We start from the raw sequence: 22866 nt of genomic DNA, 5'->3' as shown, positions 1-22866 counted from the left end.
AGAGAGCCTGTTGTTCTGTCCTGTAGCCACAGCTTCTGTAAAGACTGTCTGCAGAGCTGGTGGAGACACAAACAAACACAGGAGTGTCCAGTTTGTAAGAGAAGATCATCAATGAAACGCCCACCTGTTAGTCTGGTCTTAAAGAACCTGTGTGAAGCCTTCAGAGTCCAGAGAGCTTCAGATGACTTCTGCAGTCTGCACTCTGAGAAACTCAAACTCTTCTGTCTGGACCATCAGCAGCCGGTGTGTGTCGTCTGCAGAGACTCAGAACAACACACCAACCACACAGTCAGACCCATCAATGAAGCTGCACGACAACACAAGAAGAAACTTGAAGAAACTCTGAAGCCTTTAAAGAAGAAGTTAAAGGTTTTTGAAGAAGTTAAAGTGAAGTTTGATCAGACAGCAGAACACATGAAGGTCCAGGCCCGACACACAGAGAGGCAGATTAAGGATCAGTTTAAGAAGCTGCACCAGTTTCTAGCAGAGGAAGAGGAGGCCAGGATGGCTGCACTGAGGGAGGAAGAGGAGCAGAAGAGTCAGATGATGAAGGAGAAGATGGAGGCTCTGAGCAGAGAGATAGCAGCTCTTTCACACACAGTCAGAGCCACAGAGGAGGAGCTGAGAGCTGAAGACGTCTCATTCCTGCACAACTACAAGGCTGCAGTGGAAAGAGTCCAGCAGCGCCCCCTGCTGGAGGATCCACAGCTGCCCTCAGGAGCTCTGATAGACCAGGCCAAACACCTGGGCAACCTGAGCTTCAACATCTGGAACAAGATGAAGGAAATGGTCTCCTACACTCCTGTGGTTCTGGACCCAAACACTGCTGGGCAAATCCTGATCCTGTCTGAAGATCTGAGCAGTGTGAGAAGAGGAGAGATACAGAAGCTTCCTGAAAATCCAGAGAGGTTTAGTTTCCTCTATTCTGTCCTGGGCTCTGAGGGCTTTAACTCAGGGACTCACAGCTGGGATGTCGAGGTTGGAGACAGTACAGTCTGGTTACTGGGTATGTGTGCAGAGTCTGTCCAGAGGAAGGGAGGCATGTGGTCTAAATTCTGGCGTATTCAGTTATCGTATGGTAAATACTCAGCATGCTCACCATACACTCCAGACTCTGATGTCGTAGTTCCGAAGAAGCTCCAGAGGATCAGAGTGAATCTGGACTGGAACAGAGGAAAGCTGTCGTTCTCTGATCCTGACACTGACACACACATACACACCTTCACACACACTTTCACTGAGAAGATGTTTCCACACATTCACACTGGGAGTAACCTGAAGATATTACCACTGAAGGTGTGTGTGACAGTGGAACAGAGCAGGTAGAGATAAAGATGACTTTTGTGTTCACTGAATTTTACCTGTGAGGTTGCACATGCTGCTCCTGCTGTCACCTTTCTAACAATATCCTGTTTCATTTTCAGCTGTTTGTTTTGATTTAATTTTTTGTTTCTTACTTTCAAATATGACCAAACATCAAAATGTGAATCTACGATGGATCAATGATTTTATTTCAGTAACATAAACAGGACACTGGAATTAAAGATGCAACAATTATACATAATTGGGGCGCCATTTAGCTCAGGCGGTACAAGTGTGTCCCCCATGTGCCGAGGCTCTGCAGTGGACCTGGGTTCAACTCCCGGCCCAGGTCCCTTTGCTGCATATCACTCCTCTTATTTCCTGTCATATCTTCAGCTGACCTATCAATAAAAAGCCATAAAAGGCCAAAAAATATATATATTTAAAAAAAAAAAAATTACAAATAATTTTCTCTCAGGGATTATTAAAGTTATCTATCTGTACACAAAACCCTCAATCATTATAAAAACAACAACATCAGCTGGAAATCGGAAACTTTTGATCAAAAGAAAGAAAACAATTATCAATTTATGAATGACTGCATGTTTGAGTGGCTGAGATCCAAGACACTTTATTTTAAAGTCTAGATTATAGTTTACAGACATTAAAATCAAAACATGATAATGGTGGTGATTTCATATCATGTTTTTCATCAACATAATAAAATATCGTCTCTTCATGGTTGTCATGTTTCATCTTGTTTGGTCCATCTATATCAGACTTAAGTTGATCTTGTATTTCTGGAAAGAGTGAAATAAAGTTTCTAAAAGTCTGGAAATGCATCGTGTCATTCTTCATAATTTACAGTGTGATTCTTTGTACTGACAACGCAGCAGAAGAGAATGGACAGAAACACAGGCTGACATGTAGGAACACGTATCAAGACGTGATGTTTGGGAAAAGATGTAACAATCTGGGAACATTATTATTATTATTATTATTATAATTATTATTATTATTGGTTTATTACCAATATTATTATTTATATGGAGGAACAGAACCAGACTATGAAGACAGTTTTCTTATGGGCCAAACTGTAATCACAGCATCCCATGATGCACTGCGGCACAAAAAGACTTTTCCCATCAGCTGACATTGTGAAAGAAGGCTTGAGGGGGCGGGGCCAACATGGCGCCACTGTGAGACGCTTCTTCTATGCACTGCTGAAGATTTTTATCGTTCAAGGATTTAATTCGCCTGCCTAAGACCAAGAAACATGTAAATATTTTTTCTAACGTTGTAAAAAATAGTTTTTAGACCTGCTGGTGAAACTTTGACCCACTTTTGTTTTGTTTTTTCGTGGACTTTCTCTGTCGGGCTCTGCCTACAGCGAGCTAACGCAGTTGTTAACCGTTGACGTTGTTTGTTTGCTAGCTCGGCGTCTCAACCGTTGTCTGTTTAAAAGGCTCCAACTGCTAAATAACGGGTTCTGCTGACATGTCGTCTACTCTGGAGGATGAGGAACCGGCAATGGAAGAGTCAGCGGAGACTCTCAAACGGTGCTATTCCTACGCCAAACCACCCGTGGAGGCTGAAACTGCTCAGAGCTCACAGAAAACAACTTCGCGCCGTGAGCCGAGGTCGGAGCCCTCCAATGCTGTCCTGCTGGCGGCCATTAACAAGTTCACTGAGTCGCAGCACCAGTAGCGCCGAGATCGAAAAGTGGCTAAAGGTATGTCGATTGCTGCTTAACGGCATATACCGATCCCTAGAATGGCATACCGATCCCCAGACTGACATACAGATTCTCGGAGTGGTATATACCGATCCCCAGACTGACATACAGATTCTCGGAGTGGTATGCTGCTATTATGCCGCTGTTATTCCACCGACACATGACGGTATGTGCCGCTTGAGATTGTTACGGCACTGAGAGACTGTTGGATGGGTACCGCTTCCTGATGAATATGCAAATGTAATGCCACTGGGCTGGTTTGACGACAAGTACAGCTGTAAACATACTTTTTTTTTTTTTTTTTGTCTTTATTGACAATGCTAACTTAACACTTACCGCAAGTAATGTTATGTTGTTGGGATTGTAGGCATATAGACAGTAATTACACGTGGGACTCTTACGATATGATAGAAAAGCAATATGTCTAAATGTCCGCCTATAAACTACTTAAAGCTAATGAAAGCGCTAACCTTAGCTAACATGGCTAATATTAGCCCAGCCACCGTAATAATGAAAACCCATCACTAAGTATTGTTTTGTTGGCAGGCTCAAAAGTTCTGCTATCGATTAGTCAGACTGGCTATAAGGTGGCTGGGCTAATATTAGCCATGTTAGCTAAGGTTAGCGCTTTCATTAGCTTTAAGTAGTTTATAGGCGAATTTGCATTTGCATATTCATCAGGGAGCGGTACCCATCCAACAGTCTCTCAGTGCCGTAACAATCTCAAGTGGCACATACCGTCATGTGTCGGTGGAATAACAGCGGCATAATAGCAGCATACCACTCCGAGAATCTGTATGTCAGTCAAGGGATCGGTATATACCACTCCGAGAATCTGTACGTCAGTCTGGGAATCGGTATGCCATTCTAGGGATCGGTATATGCCGTTGAGCAGCAATCGACATACCTTTAGCCACTTTTCGATCTCGCTGTCACTCCGCAGCACGGTGTCAGGGAGAAGCTGGAATTCATAGAGAAGTCCATAGAGAACCATTTTAAGAGTATCCAAACTCTCTTTACTTCAGTGCGAGCTGCGGAGAAGAAGGTAGTGGACCCCCTGTGTGTGCTGAAAATAAGAAATTGGTGGAAAAAGTGAATGACATGGATGCGTAACGTTACTCCAGACGCTGGAACTTGAAGGTAACCGGGATTCCCGAGGCTGAGGGCGAGAATACGAGAATGATGGTGACCGAGATCTTCTCCCGTGTCTCACCTGGTCTCGCCGACTCTCTTCAGGAGACGGTGGACTTCCTGGGACCACGGAGGAGGAGGGAGGGACAGCATCCACCGCGCCGCACCATAGTCCGCTTTTCGTACCGAGCTCACCGAGATCAAGTCCGGGCGGATGCAACAAATTCTGAGGTCCTTAAGCAGAAGAACGTGAAGATATCGGAGGACTTAACTCAGCAAGTCAGGGAGGCGAGATTGAAGCTGTGGCCGCTGGTGGAGGAGGCGAGGAGGCAGAACAAGAGAGCAGGCTTCACGGTCCTTCTGCTATTATTGATGGGGAAAAGATCTCTGTGGAGGACTTGACATGAGGTAATTACATGAGGAGGTGTTTGATTGTGGAAAATGTAGATTACATAATAAGCTGCATACAATCTGAATCTTACGTTCTCTTGACATTCTTGTCCTCTTTTCTGAATATACAAGATGTTTTTTGACTTGTTAAAGAAGGATAGCGTTCACTCCTCGTACTTGTACATATGCTTTTGAGAGCACTTGCATTTATATTTTTCCGACCAAAAATGTTTCTAGAGATTTATACTTCTATATTTGTTCTTAACACTAAGATAATACAGTTTAATGGGTCAGTTTCTAAAATTGTTCACTTTACGTAAAGTTTTTGGTTTGTGAATTCAGGTTTGCACATTTCCCAACCTTTTACTGTTTAAGTAACATTGTTCATCGGTGTATTGTGTTGTGTGTATACGTATGTTCGATATTCAGATCGAAATTTTCCGCATTTGTGTGTTCACACAGAACCAAACAGCCCTGGCGTGAAGCCGAACTGCTGTGTAATTTTCATAGTAAGCCGGCGCTGTGGATCCAAAAAAGGCGTTGCGGTACACGTCATGATGATGACGTCTGAGTGTTTTTTTCAACGTGTTTGTCCCGAGGTCCTCCTGTCAATCTAAACATGAACCTACTGATAGTTTATAATCATATGGATGCTGAATGTGCTGTGATTGAGTTCCTGACTCACCGAACATCCTGGAAAGTGACAAAGTTATGTTTTTTGCTCTAAATTACATAATTAAATAATCGCCATCAGTAAACTGGGCCCTGTCTGACTCTCTCACTTGCAAGGAGGGAGGCTGTTTTCTGAGGGAAAGTTAACTGAAGTCTCGGTCCGGAGGGCTGACCGCCACCATGAGAACACAATAGTGGCTGGAGACAAAGACTTGGTGAGTTAACGTTTTCAGCCGGAAACAGACGCTGTTTTTCAGGCAGAAATTGCAGAAGAGTCTGTAGGACAGACAGTGTGACAGACAGAGTGACAGACAGGAGGACAGACAGTGTGACAGACAGGAGGACAGACAGTGTGACAGACAGGAGGACAGACAGTGTTAGAAGAGCTTCTCCACGTATAAAAGCTGTATGTTTTTCCTCATAAATTGCCAAAGACAGTTTCAGTTACCAGATTACAGTTTGGTCCTGTCACATTGCTTTGTGCAGGGTTCGTACGGGTGCTTGAAATCCGTGAAAGTGCTTGAATTTCAATGTTGTATTTTCAAGGCCTAAAAAGTGCTTGGATTTTAGTTTAAGTGCTTGAAAGTGCTTGACATTATAACTCTATGTCTTTCACAAAATTGAGATGGACTGGATAGTTCGCTTATTACAAGGAGAAATAAAATCGTTAAGAAAACCGTATGTGGAGATGTTTTCTCCTGGGCTCCGCTGAGCCTCTCTGCTCCTCTCTGCGACCTGCCAGTCTGTGTGTAGCCCCGCCCCTCTTAGAAGAACGACAGCAGGAGATGACAAAACACCGGGAGACTGCTGTGTTAACGAGCATTGGCTTGAAAATTATAAGTACAAACAATGATTATGACGAGGACCGAATCAAAGAGTGGCGTCATGCAAAGTCTGCAAAAAAGATGTGCAGATGTGTGCAGTGGGAGAGTCTGCACTCTAAAGTCACATGACATGTAAGTTAAGACTTTTTGAGTAACTTAGGCCAACGCTGCTCGTTAACACTTTGTTTATGCTAACCGCTAACGTTAGCTAAACCATAACAAGCTAAGGAATAATTAGCGGACCATTAATCACGTTACGTGACCTCGTTAAGTTAGCACCTGACTGTCTGTGTGAAGGATGGCTGAGGAGAAGGTGGAATTTGATGCAATTTGGACTGATGACACGTTCAATATTAATAAACTTTGATGAATAAGCGAACAGCGCTCTGTGCAGCACAGAGCATCTCTCCTCTGCTCACAGCCAGTCAGCAGACGAGTCACTCACACTGGTGAACAGCAGAGCTAAAGTGTCAGAGTCAGAAACTGACTGTTCAGTTTGTCTCTGTGACGTCACACCAGGCACTGACGTCAGTCAGAGCTTTAAGTGTGAAAAGGAAATTCAAATTCAAAATGTTCACTTTTCTCCACTTTACATTACTTACTTCTAATAAAGTAAATTAGATGGCAAGCCAAGACTTCTTACAGATAGGTGACACATTTTGACAGTGTTGGGCAAGTTACTCCAAACACATAATGCATTATTTATTACTTGTTACTGTAATTTTAGTAACTTTATTACATTGTGATATTACTGTATTGTAATTGTAAGGCATTACACTACTGTTGCATTACTTTTAAGTTACTTTCACCAACATGTACAACCACCAACACTGAAAACAACAGTTTTTGAAAGGGCTGGCCATACTGAACATGAATTGCAGCGTTAAAATTGAAACATTTGGGGTGCACTACCTGTTTCATGAGAATATTTACATTGAAAAATCAGTATGTGTCATAACTTTTTGTATGTCAACACCTTGATCGTTATTAACGTAAGGGAAAGCATTTTCTAAAAGCTTATGTCCACTAGATGTGATTAAACATGCATGATGCATGGACATGTCCCACCTTCCTCTATATATCAGGGACAGTACATATTCTTAGAATGCATCTACATTGTATTGAACCTTTTTGAAACACACACACTGATTTCCAGTGTAGCCTAAATCTGTTCATGGGGCAGAAAGTGGTCGTACGTCTCAAAATGTTCGATGTTAACACTCAAATTCAATTTGGGCAGACCTTTCAAAAACAGGGGGGAGCCTACATTGTAAGGCCCTTTAGCTAATGTTTATTGTGTTTAACAGAAGTTTTTGTATGTTTTATCTGGATACAAACTGATGTAACACAGACTGACATTATGTCACTATATTTATATTACAGTCAGTAGCCCAGCAGCACTAACCTGTTGAGGCAATGATAGCTTACCTTGTCATTGCTAGCCTGGACGGGGATCTTGCTCACAATTTTTATAAAAGACGGAGAATCCACTGTTGAAAGTGGCAGCATGTCTTTGACAACATACTCTGCCACCAGTCTCCTCACTTCTCAAGGTTTAAGCATCGCAGTACAGGAGAAAGTTTTTTTCTCTGCTCTCATCCTCAGTTTGCTTTCTTTTGGTCACTAGCTTAATGTTAATGTGGCACCGCTCTAGATGTTTCGTTAAATGACTTGTGCTATTTTGCGAGGTAGAGAGATCTTTTGGTTTTGCACACAAAATGCACTTAACTATAATGTTCTTCACATCCTTCCAGTCATCTTCTCCTCGATCAAAAGTTCTCATTATATGCATTATATGCATTATAACGCGCGTTACTGAGATTTGTACTGAGTAAAATATTACCTTTTTTTGTTTTTGTAATGCCTGACATTACTGTGTTACAGCAAAAAGTAATGCATTACAGTAATTGCATTACTTTTGTAACGCATTACTCCCAACACTGCATTCTGAAACATAAAAATCTATGTCAAAAAAGGAAATTACAGCGTGCTCTCAGTCTCTCATTGTCTCGGTGCGAGTGTTCCTGAAGAACGCCAAGTGGCTTCCCTTTTTTTGGATAAAACTTTGTGTTCTCCTTTAATTTCTAAACTTCTTGCTATTATGAAACATGATTTTAGATGTTCGCAGCATAATACAATGTACAAAAATGAGTGTATACATTCCTGTAGCAGGGTTCGTACGGGTGCTTGAAATCCGTGAAAGTGCTTGAATTTCAATGTTGTATTTTCAAGGCCTAAAAAGTGCTTGGATTTTAGTTTAAGTGCTTGAAAGTGCTTGACATTATAACTCTGTCTTTCACAAAATTGAGATGGACTGGATAGTTTTCTTATTACAAGGAGAAATTAAAGCTGCAAGCAGCGATGAACGGGCCCTCGCAGTCCACACGCGTCGGGGCGTGCTGCCGTCGATGCATGCTGCCGTCGGGGCTTGCTGCCGTCGATGCATGCTGCCGTCGATTCATGCTGCCGTCGGGGCTTGCTGCCGTCGATGCATGCTGCCGTCGATTCATGCTGCCGTCGGGGCTTGCTGCCGTCGGGGCATGCTCGAGCAACACCTTCCGCTGAGGAAGTCGTTCTTTCATAATTCGATGGACTGCTATTGCCAGTCTGAAATGATGTACGCTGAAGTCAGAAAAACTGTGTGAACTACTGCATGATTGCCCGGACAAAGACTGAGTCGATGCCAGGTCAGAGAAGAACTGATTAACTGATGGGATGTGAGATGTCACCTGCTGCATGATGAAATCTGAAGAAGAGGATGAAATTGCAGCTCAATGGGGGGTTTCACGAGTACAGTGTTCAACCCTATAGACAGCTTAACAGCATGATAGCTTTATATACTGAGTGTTAACCACAGTACATATTTCGACCTTTAAACTGTAATGAGCATGGTCACAAAAAATTTGCCATTACAAACGAAACATTCATCATTAAGTCCTCACAATCCAAATCTAGCTGCAGTTCAAGCAAAGTGCAGCTAACTACTACTGAGACACAGGCTAAGTGTAAACTGCAATAGTGATCAAATTATCCATAACTACAAGCAGAAACCACGTACATTTCCTCAAGAATGCACACATCATTAGGGAAACACACAGAAAGTCCATGCAGCTCCACAGGGTCTGCTCACTGACTGGTCTGCTGCATTTTAGTGTGACTGCGCATGTCCTGACTCTTTGCCCCAGTAGGGGGTGCTGTAGGACCTTTACCTGTAGAGCTTTCTTACACTTTCTGTGACTGAGCATGTCCTGACTCTTTGCACCAACAGAGGTCGCTGTTGGACCTTTACCTGTAGAGCTTTCTTACAGTTTCTGTGGCTGCAGCAGCCGCAGAGGCAAAGAAGAAAATGTCCACACAAGAATGAATGGGAAAACGCCTCCCAAACTCCATTATTACTATAAAGATATGTATTATGATTATATCTATATATCACATAAAATGTCAAAACAAATCTCCAAACATTTATCATTAGTAATATTATCTTTTTAACACTTACAGATCAAGTAAAATGAATACTGTTACAAACATTGTATTGACATGTAGTGGTCAGATGAAAACAACAGCACTGCACATTAAACTTCCAATTTTATATGGTTCTTAAGGTTTCATGAAACTGAAAAGAATACAGGGGAAAAGGTGGGTTGTTTTGCTCCGCTGCCCTATAAGCAGAACAATGTTGACATTGACTTTGTGGTTTAAGTTGTGGATGTCTTTGATAAGTTTCTTCTCCATACAGAGCATGGCAACTGCATGAAGAAGATATTATCTTCCTGAGGAAGGCCTTGATTCTCTTCAGTGTTGAGAAGCACCGCTCAGATTCAGCTGTAGTCATAGAAGTTGTGATGAGGATGTTTAGCAGTGCCACAGTATCTGAAAAGGTTTCCTGACGATTGCACTCTGTGAACAGCTGGTACAGAGCCACAGCTCCACTACGGTTTTTGAACTCATCATTGCTGTAGATGTGAGACAGCAGTGGGTAAGCCTCCATGGGGGTGTTCATTACTGTTTCAGGGAACTGACTATTCTACTGTTTGAATTTGTCTCCCTGCAGCAGTGTCACAAACCACAAACAGCCAAAAGTGTAAGTCCTACATCTGAAATACGACCATCAGCTGAAAGCCAACAAGATTTCCTACATTTCCCTGTATATATTGTCTATGTGAAGTAAAAGACGTGGGATCCAATTCAAGCTGAAGAGAACTTTTTCTCCAGTTCTTCCATCTGCTCTCCACTGTAGCTATGATGTCACGCACTCTAGCTCAGCCGATACACACCCATTATAAAATCAGAAGACAACCTAAAAATCCTTAAAACTAAAACTGTGATGATTTGAAAACCGTAAAAGATTTTCAAAAACTGATTACATGCCCAATAGTTTGAGGTCTTCTGACTCTTTTAAAGTTGGAATGGAGTGTCTAGCTCAAGTATGAGGGACAAGAAAAGGATGAAGGTCAATGAGTTTTGAAGAGGACTTGAAGATCCCATTGACACTGATTAGACTGCGACCAGAGCGCCATCTATTGGCCGATTTGCACCAAATTTCACACAAAGCCTCATCATGCCATACCACACAATGAAGAGTATTTATGTGATAATCAGACAGTATTTTGTAAAGATATGCACGATTGTCTGTTTTCAACACAATATGCAGGAATTTGTCATTTTATATTTCTGGCAGTTTATGGACTATCAAAATTCTTTTGATAACTTTTTGTCAGGAGGGTCTACAGATGCTACATGCAAAGTTTGGTGCAAATTGGTCGAATTCTCTAGGAGGAGTTCGAAAAAGTAGGTTTTTCATTGTGTGGAAATTTGCGAATGGAAAGTTACTGCAAAAGTGGGCGTGGCCTACATCAAACAATTCAGCTAAATTCAGGGAATACATATATATGAGGATTAATAATGTGGAACATATTGAGTGGGAGTTATGAGCCAAAAACGCTTTAAAATTGAAAATAGCGCCACCTGGTGGTCATTTTCGGTGAGTGAGTCACAGGGGCCATTCTTTAGCACATCTATGAATTTCATTTCCATAAGTGTTATGGTGTGGGCACAGGGCCAATTATGCAATTAAAGTGACGCCTGAGCGCCACCTAGTGGTGGATCGGTAAACCCTTTGTCAGATGTCCTCAGGAGGGCACTGACAATAAATGTAAAAAGGTTCGTCTCATTCCGATGCACCGTTGTGGAGATATAAAATACATCAATTTAATGAGCGCCACCTTGTGGTCATCGTCTAAAATTTTTCACAGGGCTTCAGGGGTTCGTGGGGAAGTAGTATCCTGAGTTTCATGTCATTAGACCACACCAATGTGGAGATATGCAACACTTCCTGATTGTAACCAAATCTGCAGGAAGTTATTATTTAATAACTTGAGTATTGTGTGGCCTATCAAAATTCAGGGGCCATTCAGGGGCCACTAAACTTGGCACAGAAGCTATGTGCCAAGTTTAGTGCCATTCGGTGAAATTCCCTGGGAGGAGTTCGAAAAAGTAGGTTTTTGACATTTTGCGACGTAGCGAAAAAAACCGCTAGGCGGAAATGGGCGTGGCCTATATAGGGAGATTCAGCACAATCCACTGAACGCGTCCATGTAAGATTTTTGAATGTGCGACAAAGTATTTGGGAGTTATTAGCCAAAACGCGCTTTCCTTAATAACAGCGCCACCTAGTGATGGAAATTCAGGACGACAACAGATTATAAAATTTTTCGCCAGGTGTGACTTATATTCCAAGTTTGGTGAGTTTTTGGGTATGTTCAGGCAGTGAAAAATGCGATCCTTTTGTGAGAAGAAAAATAATTAAAACTGCAAGCAGTGATGAACGGGCCCTCGCAGTCCGCGCGCACGTCGGGGCGTGCTGCTGTCGACGCACGCCGCCGTGGGGCTACCCCCACAACACCTTCCATTTCAGTTTTTCCTATGATTTGGTGGGCTGTTCCTCCTGTCTGTAATAAAGAATGTCTGAAAGGGCTAGAAAGCTGAATGCAGTATTCTATTATCGTTGGAATAAGCAGAACAATGTCCAACATAACATTAGCAGAGGCAAAGTATGCGAAACAGCACGATGGCTTGACATACTGACTGTTAACTACAGATGTGTTCTGTGTTATTTGACCAAAGAAATCACTCAGTCGTTTCAAATCTCAGGGGAAGCCACTGCGTTCATCGCGGAAAAGTTGGGCAGAATCACAACTACAGACATCTTGTTGTGTGCCACATTGACAGGGCAGACCCAACACACAAATGGCATTCTTATCAAACTGGCTTATTTAAACATTGTGTGCTGTGGCTTGCTACCACTGACTTATCTATTATGTGGCTCTAAACATTACCCTTCAATTATTCCATGTTGTAATGTGCAATTTAGACAAAACTACCTGCAAATGCCATGTACATCTGACTATGTTTGTGATCAATGCAGTTAAATGAGTGTGAAATGATGCTTCACTTGCCTTCTTTCAAAAATGTATTTATGGCTGTCTATGAATGTCATGCTTTTGATCTAAGTTCTCCTTTGTTTGCTAGTTTTTATTCCATAAAGTGCATGCAGCCACATTTTGAAGTTTCAATAAAATCTGATAAATTTGAGGCTGACTTCCTGCCATGGAATGAAATTATCCAGAGGTTATCCAGAGGTTGCTCAGCACAAAGGACACCTGTGACTTGAAAGACAACACTGCCATCTAGTGGCGACTTGTGTCACTCACAGCTTGTAGGAGCCCTAATGGAATGAGATTAAAACTAATTTATGTTTCCAGTGGGTAGGGCTATGGATATGACACAGTATTGATGCACAGATCTATTCAGGGCGACTCCCTCTAGATTCCCTCTAGATTTGGCCGAGCTAGAAAATAGTATGAAGGAGTTAGCAGGACTTGATGCTTCATGGCGAAGGATTGTTATGGCGGGCTCCGCAACTGCCAGCAGGTATGACGTAGGATAAAGATTTCCATAACTTTTCATCTTCAAGGTCAGAGGATGCTACTGAGTGACTTTGAAGTCTGTGGTATCTGTAGGAGGAGATAATTTAAGTACGAAGATTGGCATAATTCAACATGGCGGCCAAAAGCAAAATGGCAGACTAATTATTGATGCTGAGATTTGTTTGGGGAGACAGCCTCTACAGATACGAGCAGTTTGGTGTGGATAGGACATTTTATGTTGAAGTTATAAAGCCTCGATGCTTGACGGCGTGAGGACAAAATGGTTTCCACCGCACCGCCAACTTAACCTTGGCGCAGCAGAATGATTTCCATAACTTTTGTTCTTCGAGGCATGAAGAAAATTCCTGAGTTAATTTAAAGTCTGTGGTGTTTAAGCTCTAGGACAAGATAATTTTCAAAGTAGGCATGATTTGGACAAAAACGCCGCCACACATCTAAATGACTGCCTTCCTGTTGGACTGACACTAGGAGTCCAAATGGGTTTTTTGTGCGTCCGGTCATGAGGAATATGCGTACCAATTTTCGTCCTTCTATGTTACAAGTAGGAGGCGGGGCATCACAATAGGGGGCGCTACAGAGCCCACGCGTCACGGCCACGCCCCATGACTACACAGATCTCATCAGGGCGACTCCCTCTGCATTCCTGAGAGATTTGGCCGAGATAAGACATTGTATGAAGAAGTTATGAGGACACGATGCTTTACGGCGAAGGATTCGAATTGCCCGCTCCACTGTGGCCAGCAGGTATGACGTAGGATAAAGATTTCCATAACTTTTCATCTTCAAGGTCAGAGGATGCTACTGAGTGACTTTGAAGTCGGTGGTGTTACATCTGTAGGAGGAGATAATTTAAGTACGAAGATTGGCGATATTTCAACATGGCGGCCAAAAGCAAAATGGCAGACTAAGTATTGATGCTGAGATTTGTTCGGGGAGACAGCCTCTACACTTAATGGAAGTTTGGTGTGGATAGGAAATTGAAGTTATAAATTGGACAAAAATGCCGCCACACATCTAAATGACTGACTTCCTGTTGGACTGACACTAGTGGTCCAAATAGGTTGTTTGTGCGTCAGGTCATGAGGAATCTGCGTATTAAATTTCGTTCTTCTACGCACTTGTGGGAGGCGGGGTTGAACATTAGGGGGCGCTACAGAGCCCGCAGGTCACGACCACGCCCATTGACAATGCAGGATCGCAATTTTCGCCAGATGTGACGACTATTCCAAATTTGGTGAGTTTTTGGATATGTTCAGGCATCCAAAATTGCATTCAAACTTAGAGAAGAATAATAAAAAGAATAATTTTTCCAATTTCAATAGGGACCTCACAGGTCGATGACCTGCTCGGGCCCTAATTACAATAGGGACCTCACAGGTCGATGACCTGCTCGGGCCCTAATTAAAACTGCGAGCAGTGATGAACGGGCCCTCGCAGTCCGCGCACATGTCGGGGCGTGCTGCCATTATGTGGCTCTAAACATTACCTTGCAATTATGCCATGTTGTAACGTGCAGTTCAGACAAAACTACCTGCAAATGCCATGTACATCTGACTATGGCTTTGTCCAAATTCAGGGGCACCATCCTTCCGAGTGCGTATTTGAAGTGCAATTACGTCACTAAGCCGCGCAAAGCCTGTCCAAATTCAAAGTGTGCTCCAAATGCTCCAAATGCCTCCTTCTTTTGCCTGTTCCTGGAGGACACACAGCTACTATCCTTCGCGGCTACAAATTGCCCAAGATTCACTGCGCGCCTAAAGAGAATGAATAAATAAATGATGGCAACCTCAAGTGGCGCAGATCTCTCATTCAAATGTAAATTGGGTCTATACTCAGTTTTTAATCATTTGAGCGTCAAACGCCAGATATGTTAAACTTCAAGGGACCTTTAAAACTCAAAATATCAGTTAAAATACGTTGGTAATGCTCAGCTTAATGCCTTTTACTTTCAACCATTACATGTTCAGAGGTTGACTCATATCTTATATCGTAGTGTGACTGTGGAGATGTTATAGACTCGTTTTACTTCTCATACTTAAAAGGACCAAGATTAACAGATTTAGATCATGCTGTGATCCGTGAAAAGTCTAGTTAAACATTGGAATAAAGAGCTACGTTTATGGTTATTATCCTTATGATGATTATATTATTTTGCTGTATTAGAACTCTTTTGTCTGTTTCACATTTCACTGTGTTTTAGGGAGCAAACAGAGTATTTCAGTATTTACAACTTAAGTATAATTTATAACAGCAAACGGCATCAAGTGCTACTTTTCAGGGACAACAAGGGATTGAATGTTTTATTTTGTTATTATTATTAAGGTCTTAACATGTACAACTATTTACAAAATTACAGCATAAATAACTATACTATAAAACAGTTATAGATGATGTACAGCAACAGGCTGAGCAGGAGTCCCTGCAGTGCTGCTGGGCTGGATGGTGTCAGTGGGACATCATCTGGGTCGGTACTCAGGGTGTTTGGGGGTCCAGTCTCCTCTGTCCACCACATCGTCCGTCAACTGGGTCTGCAGTTCTGACTCGATCGACGGCTGCCATGTTATTAAGAATGTTTTAAGAAAGAGGCAAGAATTATAATTTCATACTCTAATTATCATAATAATAATCATAATAAATTACAGCAAACGAAACTATCTACCAAACATTTCAAAAACAATGCCTTTAAAATCATGATAAAATCATATGTGGTGATCAGCAGTTTATATGTCAGCATTAACCTAATGTATCGGTATGTTAATGACCCCAAACTGTTAGCTAGCTAATAATGATAATATTGATAACATTACTGTGGGTTCAATAACAGATTTACCTCTCCACGGTCCTCTCAGCCGGAGATAAACCAGAGCCGCTTCTCCTCTTCCTCCACAAGCAGAAGGATTAAAAAGGAAATCAGGAATTACAGAAGCTCAAACAGATCTGACAGTCAAACTTTACTCTTCTTGTCACTTTCGCGGACCTTACCTCACCAGAAATAGTGAGGTGCGGGTAGGGGCGGAAACATCTGGTGACGCGACCAGGAAATGCTGCGAAGGGTAGACCGTCCAATTTCACAACAGGCTGACGCGGCCTGCAGGTCTCTCTGAAGGACCCTGCCTTTGCTGGCACCGAAGGATGAGTCCTTGAAGGATGCTACCCCTGAATTTGGACACAGCCTATGTTTGTCATCACTGCACATAAATGAGTGTAGAATAATGCTTCACTTGCCTTCTTTCAAAAATGTATTTATGCTGTCTATCAGGGTCAAGCTTTTCATCTAAGCTCTGCTTTGTTTGCCAGTTATTATTCCAAGAAGTGCGTGCTGCCACCTTTTGAAGTTTCAATAAAATCTGATGAATATGATACATGTGCCTTGAAAGACAACAGTGCCATCTAGTGGCGACTTACATCACCTACACCATCAATTCATGTGCTTCTAAGCAAAATTGACCACTTCCTGTTGGACTGAGAGTGTGGGTGTAAATGAATCATTTGTGCGTCATGTCATAACACACATGCGTGCCACATTTCATTCATGTACATGCATGTAGGATGCCAAAATTGCCTGAAATAAAACTTGCTTCATGTTTCCAGTGGGTGGCGCTATGGATATGACACAGCATTGATGCACAGATCTATTTAGGGCAACTCCCTCTAGATTCCCTCTAGATTTGGCCAAGCTAGGAAATACTATGAAGGAGATATCAGGACTTGATGCTTCATGACGAAGGATTGTTATGGCGGGCTCCGCAACTGCCAGCAGGTATGACTTGGAGTAAAGATTTCCATAACTTTTCATCTTCAAGGTCAGAGGATGCTACTGAGTGACTTTGAAGTCAGTGGTGTTACATCTGTAGGAGGAGATAATTTACGTACAAAGATTGGCATAATTCAACATGGCGGCCAAAAGCAAAATGGCAGACTAAGTATTGATGCTGAAATTCGTTCGGGGAGACAGCCTCTACAGTTACAAGCAGTTTGGTGTGGATAGGAAATTGTATGTTGAAGTTATGAAGCCTCGATGCTTGACGGCGTGAGGACAAAATGGTTTCCACCGCACCACCCACTAAACCTTGGCACAGCTCAACGATTTTAATAACTTTTGTTCTTCAAGGCATTAAGAAAATTACTGAGTTAATTTGAAGATTGTGGTATTTAAGCTCTAGGACAAGATAATTTTCAAATTAGGCATGAATTTGTCGAAAATGCGGCCAAATTTCAAAATAACTGACTTCCTGTTGGACTGAGAGTATGCATCCAAATGGGTTTTCCTTGCGTCTGGTCATGATGAATATGTGTACCAATTTTCGTCCTTCTGTGTTACAAGTAGGAGGCGGGGCATCACAATAGGGGGCACTACAGAGCCCACGCGTCACGGCCACGCCCCATGACTACACAGATCTCATCAGGGCGACTCCCTCTGCATTCCTGAGAGATTTGACCGAGATAAGACATTGTATGAAGAAATTATGAGGACACGATGCTTCACCGCGAAGGATTCGAATTGCCCTCTCCACTGTGGCCAGCAGGTATGACGTAGGATAAAGATTTTAATAACTTTTCATCTTCAAGGTCAGAGGATGCTACTGAGTGACTTTGAAGTCGGTGGTGTTACATCTGTAGGAGGAGATAATTTAAGTACGAAGATTGGCAATATTTCAACATGGCGGCCAAAAGCAAAATGCCAGACTAAGTATTGATGCTGAGATTTGTTCGGGGAGACAGCCTCTACAGTTACAAGCAGTGTGGTGTGGATAGGAAATTGCATGTTTAAGTTATAAAGCCTCGATGCTTGATGGCGTGAGGAAAAAAATGGTTTCCACCGCACCACCCACTAAAGTTTGGCGCAGCTGAATGATTTCAATAACTTTTGTTCTTCAAGGCATGAAGAAAATTACTGAGTTAATTTGAAGACTGTTGTGTTTAAGCTCTAGGACAAGATAATCTTCAAAGTAGGCATGAATTGGACAAAAACGCCGCCACACATCTAAATAGCTGACTTCCTGTTGGAGTGACAGTATGGTCCCCCCAGACTTTTTTGTGCTCATGAGGAATCTGCGTATTGAATTTCGTTCTTCTACGCACTTGTGGGAGGCGGGGATGAACATTAGGGGGCGCTACAGAGCCCGCAGGTCACGACCAAGCCCAATGACAATGCAGGATCGCAATTTTCGCCAGATGTAACATATATTCCAAATTTGGTGAGTTTTTTGGGTATGTTCAGGCATACAAAACTGCATTCAAACTTGGAGAAGAAAATTTCTGTCCTTCCAATAACAATAGGGACCTCGCAGGTCGATGACCTGCTCGGGCCCTAATAACGATTACAATAGGGACCTCGCAGGTTCCCTGCTCGGGCCCTAATTAAAACTGCAAGCAGTGATGAACGGGCCCTCGCAGTCCGCGCGCGCGTTGGGCGTGCTGCTGTCGGGGTTTGCTGCCGTCGATGCATGCTGCTGTCGGGGCTTGCTGCGGTCGGGGCTTGCTGCCGTCGATGCATGCTGCTGTCGGGGCTTGCTGCGGTCGGGGCTTGCTGCCGTCGATGCATGCTGCTGTCGGGGCTTGCTGCCGTCGGGGCATGCTCGAGCAACACCTTCCGCTGAGGAAGTCGTTGATGTACGGTCTGAAATGATGTACGCTGAAGTCAGAAAAACTGTGTGAACTACTGCATGATTGCCCGGACAAAGACTAAGTCGATGCCAGGTCAGAGAAGAACTGATTGACTGATGGGATGTGAGATGTCACCTGCTGCATGATGAAATCTGAAGAAGAGGATGAAATTGCAGCTCAAGGGGGGGGTTTCACGAGTACAGTGTTCGAACCTATAGACGGCTAAACAGCATGATAGCTTTATATACTGACTGTTAACCACAGTACATATTTCGAGCTTTAAACTGTAATGAGCATGGTCACAATCCCAAGAAACAGAATGAGTTGAAAAATCGGCATTAAAAACGAAATATTCATCATTAAGTCCTCACAATCCAAATGTAGCTGCAGTGCAAGCAAAGTGCAGCTAACTACTACTGAGACACAGGCTATGTGTAAACTGCAATAGTGATCAAATTATCCATAACTACAAGCAGAAACCACTTACATTTCCTCAAGAATGCACACATCATTAGGGAAACACACAGAAAGTCCATGCGGCTCAAATTTTACACAAAGCCTCATCATGCCATACCACACAATGAAGAGTATTTATGTGATAATCAGACAGTATTTTGAAAAGATATGCAAGATTGTCTGTTTTCAACACAATATGCAGGAATTTGTCATTTTATATTTCGGGCAGTTTATGGACTATCAAAATTCTTTTGATAACTTTTTGTCAGGAGGGTCTACAGATGCTACATGCAAAGTTTGGTGCAAATTGGTCAAATCGTCTAGGAGAAGTTCGAAAAAGTAGGTTTTCCTTTGTTTGCAAATTTGCGAATGGAAAATTACTGCAAAAGTGGGCGTGGCCTACATCAAACAATTCAGCTAAATTCAGGGAATACATATATATGAGGATTAATGATGTGAAACATATTAAGTGGGAGTTATGAGCCAAAAATGCTTATGATTTTTGAAGAGGACTTGAAGATCCCATTGACACTGATTAGACTGCAACCAGAGCGCCATCTATTGGCGGATTTGCACCAAATTTCACACAAAGCCTCATCATGCCATACCACAGAATGAAGAGTATTTATGTGATAATCAGACAGTATTTTGTAAAGATATGCAAGATTGTCTGTTTTCAAAACAATATGCAGGAATTTGTCATTTTATATTTCGGGCAGTTTATGGACTATCGATAACTTTTTGTCAGGAGGGTCTACAGATTCTACATGAAAAGTTTCGTGCAAATTGGTCAAATCGTCTAGGAGGATTTCGAAAAAGTAGGTTTTTCATTGTTTGCAAATTTGCGAATGGAAAGTTACTGCAAAAGTGGGCTTGGCCTACATCAAACAATTCAGCTAAATTCACGGAATACATATATATGAGGATTAATAATGTGGAACATATTAAGTGGGAGTTATGAGCCAAAAACGCCTTTAAATTGAAAATAGCGCCACCTGGTGGTCATTTTCGCTGAGTGAGTCACAGGGGCCATTCTATAGCACCTCTATGAATTTCATTTCCATAAGTGTTATGGTGTGGGCACAGGGCCAATTATGCAATTAAAGTGACGCCAGAGCGCCAACTACTGGTGGAACGGTAAACCCTTTGTCAGATGTCCTCAGGAGGGCACTGACAATGAATGTACCAAGTTTCGTCTTATTCCGATGCACCGTTGTGGAGATATAAAATACATCAATTTAAAGAGCGCCACCTTGTGGTCATCGCCTAAAATTTTGCAGATATTCTCAGGGGTTCATGGCAAAGTAGTATCCTGAGTTTCATGTCATTAGACCACATCAATGTGGAGATATGAAACAGTTCCTGTTTGTAACCAAATCTGCAGGAAGTTATTATTTAATAACTTGAGTATTGTGTGGCCTATCAAACATTTTTTTGATAATTTTTTGCCAGGAGGGTCCACAGAAGCTATATGCCAAGTTTAGTGCAAATCGGTGAAATTCCCTGGGAGGAGTTCGAAAAAGTAGGTTTTTGATATTTTGCGACGTAGCGAAAAAAAACGGTAGGCGGAAATGGGCGTGGCCTATACCAGGAGATTCAGCAGAATCCACTGAAAGCGTGGATATATGGTTTTTGAATGTGCGACAAAGTATATGGGAGTTATTAGCCAAAACGCGCATTCCTTAATAACAGTGCCACCTAGTGATGGAAATTCAGGACGACAATAGATTATAACATTTTTCGCCAGGTGTGACTTATATTCCAAGTTTGGTGAGTTTTTGGGTATGTTCAGGCAGTGAAAAATGCGATCATTTTGGACGAAGGAAAAAAAAAAGAATAATAATCATTACAATTACAATAGGGTCCTTGCAGGTTCCCTGCTCGGGCCCTAATAAAAATCATTTGAAAAACAATAGGTACCTCGCAGGTCGGGACCTGCTCGGGCCCTAATAAAATCGGTAAGAAAACCGTATGTGGAGATGTTTTCTCCTGGGCTCCGCTGAGCCTCTCTGCTCCTCTCTGCGACCTGCCAGTCTGTGTGTAGCCCCGCCCCTTTTAGAAGAGCGACAGTAGGAGATGACAAAACACCGGGAGACTGCTGTGTTAACGAGCATTGGCTTGAAAATTATAAGTACAAACAATGATTATGACGAGGACCGAATCAAAGAGTGGCGTCATGCAAAGTCTGCAAAAAAGATGTGCAGATGTGTGCAGTGGGAGAGTCTGCACTCTAAAGTCACATGACATGTAAGTTAAGACTTTTTGAGTAACTTAGGCCAACGCTGCTCGTTAACACTTTGTTTATGCTAACCGCTAACGTTAGCTAAACCATAACAAGCTAAGGAATAATTAGCGGACCATTAATCACGTTACGTGACCTCGTTAAGTTAGCACCTGACTGTCTGTGTGAAGGATGGCTGAGGAGAAGGTGGAATTTGATGCAATTTGGACTGATGACACGTTCAATATTAATAAACTTTGATGAATAAGCGAACAGCGCTCTGTGCAGCACATAGCATCTCTCCTCTGCTCACAGCCAGTCAGCAGACGAGTCACTCACACTGGTGAACAGCAGAGCTAAAGTGCCAGAGTCAGAAACTGACTGTTCAGTTTGTCTCTGTGACGTCACACCAGGCACTGACGTCAGTCGGAGCTTTAAGTGTGAAAAGGAAATGTTCACTTTTCTCATCTTTTCAGTACTTACTTCTAATAAAGTAAATTAGATGACAAGCCAAGACTTCTTACAGATAGGTGACACATTTTGACAGTGTTGGGCAAGTTACTCCAAACAGGTAATGCATTATTTTTTACTTGTTACTGTCGTTTCAGTAACTTTATTACATTGTGATATTACTGTATTCTAATTGGGACGGTACATATTCTTAGAATGCATCTACATTGTATTGAAATTTTTTGAAACACACATTGATTTCCAGTGTAGCCTAAATCTGTTCATGGGGCAGAAAGTGGTCGTACATCTCAAAATGGTCGATAACACTCAAATTCAGTTTGGGCAGACCTTTCAAAAACAGGGGGGAGCCTACATTGTAAGGCCCTTTAGCTAATGTTAATTGTGTTTAACAGAAGTTTTTGTATGTTTTATCTGGATACAAACTGATGTAACACAGACTGACATTATGTCACTATATTTATATTACAGTCAGTAGCCCAGCAGCACTAACCTGTTGAGGCAATGATAGCTTACCTTGTCATTGCTCGCCTGGACGGGGATCTTGCTCACAATTTTTATAAAAGACGGAGAATCCACTGTTGAAAGTGGCAGCATGTCTTTGACAACATACTCTGCCACCAGTCTCCTCCCTTCTTGAGGTTTAAGCATCGCAGTACAGGAGAAAGTTTTTTTCTCTGCTCTCATCCTCAGTTTGCTTTCTTTTGGTCACTAGCTTAATGTTAATGTGGCACCGCTCTAGATGTTTCGTTAAATGACTTGTGCTATTTTGCGAGGTAGAGAGATCTTTTGGTTTTGCACACAAAATGCACTTAACTATAATGTTCTTCACATCCTTCCAGTCATCTTCTCCTCGATCAATAGTTCTCTAGCATTATATGCGTTATAACGCGTGTTACTGAGATTTGTACTGAGTAAAATATTACCTTTTTTTGTTTTTGTAATGCCTGACATTACTGTGTTACAGCAAAAAGTAATGCATTATAGTAATTGCATTACTTTTGTAACGCATTACTCCCAACACTGCATTCTGAAACATAAAAATCTATGTCAAAAAAGGAAATTACAGGCTGCTCTCAGTCTCTCATTGTCTCGGTGCGAGTGTTCCTGAAG

The 22866-nt window shown here is 42.2% G+C and overlaps 1 protein-coding gene and 1 pseudogene across 1 annotated transcript in view; one reads left to right on the top strand and one right to left on the bottom strand.

The window, feature by feature from the left end:
* LOC115582773 (uncharacterized) overlaps positions 1–22866 on the bottom strand; it is a 484111-nt pseudogene that overhangs the window by 331090 nt on the left and 130155 nt on the right.
* Positions 3961–22866, top strand: part of LOC115584000 (nuclear factor 7, brain-like) — a 35012-nt gene continuing 16106 nt past the window's right edge. The window contains exons 1-2 of the mRNA XM_030421303.1: positions 3961–4576; positions 5348–5445. The gene's annotated coding sequence lies outside the window, so the exon portion shown is untranslated. The remainder of the gene's footprint in view (positions 4577–5347; positions 5446–22866) is intronic.

Source organism: Sparus aurata, chromosome 6 (assembly GCF_900880675.1).
Source record: "Sparus aurata chromosome 6, fSpaAur1.1, whole genome shotgun sequence".
Taxonomy (NCBI): Eukaryota; Metazoa; Chordata; class Actinopteri; order Spariformes; family Sparidae; genus Sparus; species Sparus aurata.
Note: the sequence above shows the minus strand (reverse complement) of the source record. Positions and strands in the feature narration are given on the sequence as shown.